Below are 7,213 nucleotides of genomic sequence, written 5' to 3' on the forward strand. Positions count from 1 at the left end.
ATTTTAGTTTATATATTTTTTTATATAATTTTTATCTTTTTGTTATTTAGTTCGTTGTTTTAATCGTATCGTTAGTAAATATAGTTTTAAGTTTAGTATTTTGCTGTAGTATTTCTAGATCTTTAGGCTTTGCCGTAAAATCCCTTAAATGCTTTTTCTTTAGAATTAAGATTTAGGCACTTTAGAATTTTGCGACGCCGTTTATATATTTTAGTGCCTTTTAAGTAATTGCCGTTTTCGAAATAGAATAGCATTTAAGTTTTAATACCATTAGGCGCAACTTTTTAGATTTAATTTTTAGACTTTTAAGTTTCGACGTTTTTCTTTCTTATTTTTATTTTTCGACGTTTTTCGGCGCGCTTTTTCTTTTTCAATTCTACGCACTAGTTTTTAGGACTTAAAATTTTTAAAATCTTTAAATTTCGACGAAAAATTATTGCAAGCGAATAAGATAGACATCAAAATTTTCTGGTTCGTAGTAATAGTTGGATTTGTTAGTGGCTAGTTGTAGGCTTTCGATTTAAAGAGTCCTGGCTACCTGCTGCATCTATTGGCTATTCGAAACGTGGGCAAAAGCAGAAAAGTCTATTAATTTGATAACTTATATAATTTTTAGTTTTATAACTAATAGGATAATTAGTAAATGCACCACATTGTAGCTAAAATTTGATAATAAGTGTATTATGGAAAATTTTGAGAATATGTTGGAAACTCTTTCTGACATGCAAAATCAATTAAATCAATACTCTCAAACGAGTGTTGATGAAAATTCGTTAGGTCAAATTTGGATCACGAATAACGAAACAATAACTGGTTGTGAAATCTGTGGAGATTATCACTCAACATGGGAATGTTATTATTACGTTCCTATGGAAACTTATGCACCCATAGAGCCTGAATGGAATGATTATGAGGAATACAATTCAAATTGGGATAATTCCCAAGGATATATCCAAACTCAACAACCAGATGACGAGGAAAATTACGTGTCTAAAATTTTTTTAGATTATATGAAAATCAAACTCAAAGAATTTGACGCTCAAAATGAACAAATGAGAGAGTTTACAAATTGGCAAGCTGAAACTCTTTCAGACTACACACCTGTTGATCTGAGGAGTCGTGTGCAAGAAAATCTCATATCATCGAATTTTGATGAATCCGAGAGCTCCGAAATCACCAATTATCCCGATGATACTTTTTATTCAGTTTTACCAATTTCACAACATATCGACACATTAGCTTCTACTGACGAAATCATCGATCCATCAATGGATGAAGAAGAAGTAAGGGTGACAAATTGGTACTCTTGGAAAAACGATAACGTTGAAAATTTTACCCCCGAGACCAAAGTGGTGGGACCGATAAGAACCGTTAATGAAGAAGAATTTGCTTCGATCCTGAAATTCACCATTCCACAACTTTCCAACCCAATATTCTCAATAGACGAGTCATCTACCGAAGATGAACTACGAGCTGTAATAGATATCGACACCTCGAATTTCACCCAATTGGGTGATAGAGGTGAAACCTTTGATCCCGAGAATGAACGGAAAGAAATGTTAAGAATTGTCCACCCTATAGAAATATGTATGTCGGTGTATAACGATCCATTTGACCAAGAACCAGAAAAGAGACATATCCATTTACTGAAAGCTACACTTAAAAAAGAATTAAGTAGTGATGATCGGGTGGGTCTAAACTTTAAACCCATTGATATATTATACACCACCCGATATGTAAATAACTGGCTCACTATTCTAATTCGTGGAACTTATTCTACCAACTTCACATGTCGTCAGCTAAGTGTGGGGAAGTCTAACCCCACTTAACGTTAAATACGGGGTTCGGGTTAGTGCAAAACTCGTTAATAAAAGTGCATGATGAGTAAGGGTAAAAGACGCATTTTCAAAGATTAGAAAACAGTTCGGAAAAGCAACCGTTTTTGAAGAAAAAAATGTGTGATAAAACAACAAAAAGAATGAACGATGAGGCGCGCCATCTATCATTCGACGAGCTTTGTAATTACATACTGGATATTTTTAATCACTTTTCTACACTTATCACCCTCATTAATTTATAATTATAGTCTGATTTCATGCAAATGAGGGCATTGCATGATCTCAAGTGTGGGGAAGGGTAATAAATTCTCTCGGGTTTGCACTTTGTCTATTTGCCAAATTTTGTGAAAATTTGAAAAATTTTCAACTAAATGAATTTAAAATCATGTTTATACATATTTATGAATGATAAAACTAGGTTATAATACCGAAATTATCTTTACCTCGGAAAGGACATAAATTGAGAAACAACCTAAAATGCTTGAATTAATTTAAAATGGAAAAAAGGAGAATAAAAAGGCAAAGAAAGAAACAAATAAAAGCCAAGTGTGGGGAGAATGTACCAAGTTATTCAATTAAACACTATCTATCACATGTTTTTGTAAAGTTATTGCAGGTGCTTCGGTTTTGGACTAAATTAACTGCTTTACCCATTTATTGTAATTCATTTAAAAGAAAAGATGGATCTACACGATGACTCAATTCCATCATAAAAAGGAAGTAAAGTCTTCCGAAAAAGACACGCGCTTCTTGATTTAGGTCAGGAAGTTGTCGTCCAGACCAGTTGTAGAGTCTACGAAAAACCTTGAAAAGTTTTCTCGAAAATCAGCTGGAAATCCATGGACCTCAGCATCAAACATGGTCGCCAAGTGGTCAGACTTATACTAACCATGAGAGGATCTACCTCGGAAAATGGGGAGGGCGTCATGCAAATTAGCTTGATAAGACTAATGAATCAGACCCCTGGAAAGGATGATCTCCTAAAAGATTAAAAATCAGCTTTTAAGCCTGATATTACTCAATCCTTTAGATTGACCTTAAAGATAGAGAATTACAAACTCATGGAATTCGATGATATCTAAACTCGAGATTGAACGAGTGTGACACCGCTATTTTTTTTTTTTTTAATAAATACGTGGCGGAAGCATTATATTATTTAAATAAGATATCAACATTGGTACAAACCGATGTCACGTGTCATTACAACAAATTCCATACGTAACTGGAAAAGACGTAAATACATTAAGTTTTCAAAAGAACATAGTTCAAACGATAAAAGACCACATCAGAGTTAACCCTGTCAAACATAACATCGCCATGCCCGTCTTCTCCCCAAAATGCGACATCTACAAAAGCTAATAACCTGCAGGGAGGAGATGGAGGGGAATTAGCACGAAGCTAAGTGAGTACGACTAACTACAGGCCATAGCATACATAAGTGTTATACTAATCATGTCACAATAGTCTAACACACAAACATCACCCAAGTGTCATCTACAGAGACTCTGGCGGCTCGGCCAAACCATTAACCACCAGCTGATCGGACTGGGGCTTACCAGAAGTTCCTCCACCACCGTATGTATATACATAATCCACACGCGACGGACGCGTCATTCACATATATATACACCACGGCTGTCTAGGCTACCACAGAGGAACACAACCCGCAGGTTGATCTCTCCTACCGAGGCTACCACACAATAGGGACGCACTGGGCTCCAGCAGACAAGCATCAACTAATATGCAGTCATCACAAGGTACTAACTATCCACAACAATAAGTATATCTAACAAGCATGGCAATCATAATATACCATGCTTCTATATAGTATATTCTCCAGTTAGTTCCACTCACCAAATACCAGCAAACGAGAAGGTATTCAGCTATCTAATCACTGAACCTTCTCTTTCTCCTTTTGTCCTGAGAAAAACATATACACTAGTTAGTTTCTATCCGATAGCACAAAACCGCACAATACTGAAATTTTTGTCAGAAAAAGTATCCGCTAAAATTTTTCTGTTTAACGGCTAGAAATCGACACTTAGTAAAATTTTCACTGTCTAAGACCATCGGTCGATGGTCCCATCCATCGGCCGATCGTCAACACACCATCGGTCGATGGTCTCCCCCAATCGGTCGATTGTCAAAATTACATCCGCTGGTCAGAAGTCATACACCATCGGTCGATGGTCTTGTCCACCGGCCGATCGTCCCTCACCATCGGTCGATGGTCAACGACCATCGGCCGAAGGTAGTTCATCAGTTGCAACAGCAGCAAAGTGACGGGTTTCACCCAAAATCGACCAATTCTTGCTCTAAAGCTCGATTATGATCTCAAAACTGACCAAATCAAAGACACTATACATTAAGAAACATCAACCCACAAGATTTGGACTCAAACAACATCAAATCTAACCACTTTGACCCAAAATACACACTTTATAAAAACTAACACAAAAACCCCATTTTCTTGAAGACTAAAGCATGAAAACTTGTGATTCTTACCTTGAAAGAATCAGTGAATCACAAGGAACACAGGATGTAAATGATTCGAGCTCTAAAACAAGGATTAGCAATTAGGGTTTGATGTAGGTGAGAAGATGAAGAACGGGTTGTTTTTGGAAAAAGTCTAGAAAATGTAAGAAGGGGATAGACATCAGTCTATTATTTGGGATTAAATCCCATACTGTGTAATTCACGGGTATTTATCAGTTATCTGATATCTTTCGTACATCATTCGGCAACCCAAACAAAGTCCAATTTAAATAAACAAACCTGTTCTGTGACCCTTGTCACAAACTGGTCCTAACCACATCATTATTTAATAGTAAATATTAAATAAAAATAAAAGCATATAGTAATCCAATACTAACTTAAGGGCAATATAGTAATCTTACATCTAAGCCTGATTGAGGATGTTACAAATCTACCCCCCTTAAGAAGATTCCGTCCTCGAAATCTGGTCAAGGTCAAACAACTGGGGATAGCGTGAAATGTCCCGTTCTTATTGATTAAAAACGTTCCATATTAATTGATTTCGTTGCGAGGTTTTGACCTCTATATGAGACGTTTTTCAAAGACTGCATTCATTTTAAAACAAACCATAACCTTTATTTCATCAATAAAGGTTTAAAAAGCTTTACGTAGATTATCAAATAATGATAATCTAAAATATCCTGTTTACACACGACCATTACATAATGGTTTACAATACAAATATGTTACAACAAAATAAGTTTCTTGAATGCAGTTTTTACACAATATCATACAAGCATGGACTCCAAATCTCGTCCTTATTTAAGTATGCGACAGCGGAAGCTCTTAATAATCACCTGAGAATAAACATGCTTAAAACGTCAACAAAAATGTTGGTGAGTTATAGGTTTAACCTATATATATCAAATCATAATAATAGACCACAAGATTTCATATTTCAATACACATCCCATACATAGAGATAAAAATCATTCATATGGTGATCACCTGGTAACCGACATTAACAAGATGCATATATAAGAATATCCCCATCATTCCGGGACACCCTTCGGATATGATATAAATTTCAAAGTACTAAAGCATCCGGTACTTTGGATGAGGCTTGTTGGGCCCGATAGATCTATCTTTAGGATTCGCGTCAATTAGGGTGTCTGTTCCCTAATTCTTAGATTACCAGACTTAATAAAAAGGGGCATATTCGATTTCGATAATTCAACCATAGAATGTAGTTTCACGTACTTATGTCTATTTTGTAAATCATTTATAAAACCTGCATGTATTCTCATCCCAAAAATATTAGATTTTAAAAGTGGGACTATAACTCACTTTCACAGATTTTTACTTCGTCGGGAAGTAAGACTTGGCCACTGTTGATTCACGAACCTATAACAATATATACATATATATTAAAGTATGTTCAAAATATATTTACAACACTTTTAATATATTTTGATGTTTTAAGTTTATTAAGTCAGCTGTCCTCGTTAGTAACCTATAACTAGTTGTCCACAGTTAGATGTACAGAAATAAATCGATAAATATTATCTTGAATCAATCCACGACCCAGTGTATACGTATCTCAGTATTGATCACAACTCAAACTATATATATTTTGGAATCAACCTCAACCCTGTATAGCTAACTCCAACATTCACATATAGAGTGTCTATGGTTGTTCCGAAATATATATAGATGTGTCGACATGATAGGTCGAAACATTGTATACGTGTCTATGGTATCTCAAGATTACATAATATACAATACAAGTTGATTAAGTTATGGTTGGAATAGATTTGTTACCAATTTTCACGTAGCTAAAATGAGAAAAATTATCCAATCTTGTTTTACCCATAACTTCTTCATTTTAAATCCGTTTTGAGTGAATCAAATTGCTATGGTTTCATATTGAACTCTATTTTATGAATCTAAACAGAAAAAGTATAGGTTTATAGTCGGAAAAATAAGTTACAAGTCGTTTTTGTAAAGGTAGTCATTTCAGTCGAAAGAACGACGTCTAGATGACCATTTTAGAAAACATACTTCCACTTTGAGTTTAACCATAATTTTTGGATATAGTTTCATGTTCATAATAAAAATCATTTTCTCAGAATAACAACTTTTAAATCAAAGTTTATCATAGTTTTTAATTAACTAACCCAAAACAGCCCGCGGTGTTACTACGACGGCGTAAATCCAGTTTTACGGTGTTTTTCGTGTTTCCAGGTTTTAAATCATTAAGTTAGCATATCATATAGATATAGAACATGTGTTTAGTTGATTTTAAAAGTCAAGTTAGAAGGATTAACTTTTGTTTTCGAACAAGTTTAGAATTAACTAAACTATGTTCTAGTGATTACAAGTTTAAACCTTCGAATAAGATAGCTTTATATGTATGAATCGAATGATGTTATGAACATCATTACTACCTTAATTTCCTTGGATAAACCTACTGGAAAAGAGAAAAATGGATCTAGCTTCAATGGATCCTTGGATGGCTCGAAGTTCTTGAAGCAGAATCATGACACGAAAACAAGTTCAAGTAAGATCATCACTTCAAAATAAGATTGTTATAGTTATAGAAATTGAACTAAAGTTTGAATATGATTATTACCTTGTATTAGAATGATAACCTACTGTAAGAAACAAAGATTTCTTGAGGTTGGATGATCACCTTACAAGATTGGAAGTGAGCTAGCAAACTTGAAAGTATTCTTGATTTTATGTAACTAGAACTTTTGGAATTTATGAAGAACACTTAGAACTTGAAGATAGAACTTGAGAGAGATCAATTAGATGAAGAAAATTGAAGAATGAAAGTGTTTGTAGGTGTTTTTGGTCGTTGGTGTATGGATTAGATATAAAGGATATGTAATTTTGTT

Source organism: Rutidosis leptorrhynchoides, chromosome 2 (assembly GCF_046630445.1).
Source record: "Rutidosis leptorrhynchoides isolate AG116_Rl617_1_P2 chromosome 2, CSIRO_AGI_Rlap_v1, whole genome shotgun sequence".
Taxonomy (NCBI): domain Eukaryota; kingdom Viridiplantae; phylum Streptophyta; class Magnoliopsida; order Asterales; family Asteraceae; genus Rutidosis; species Rutidosis leptorrhynchoides.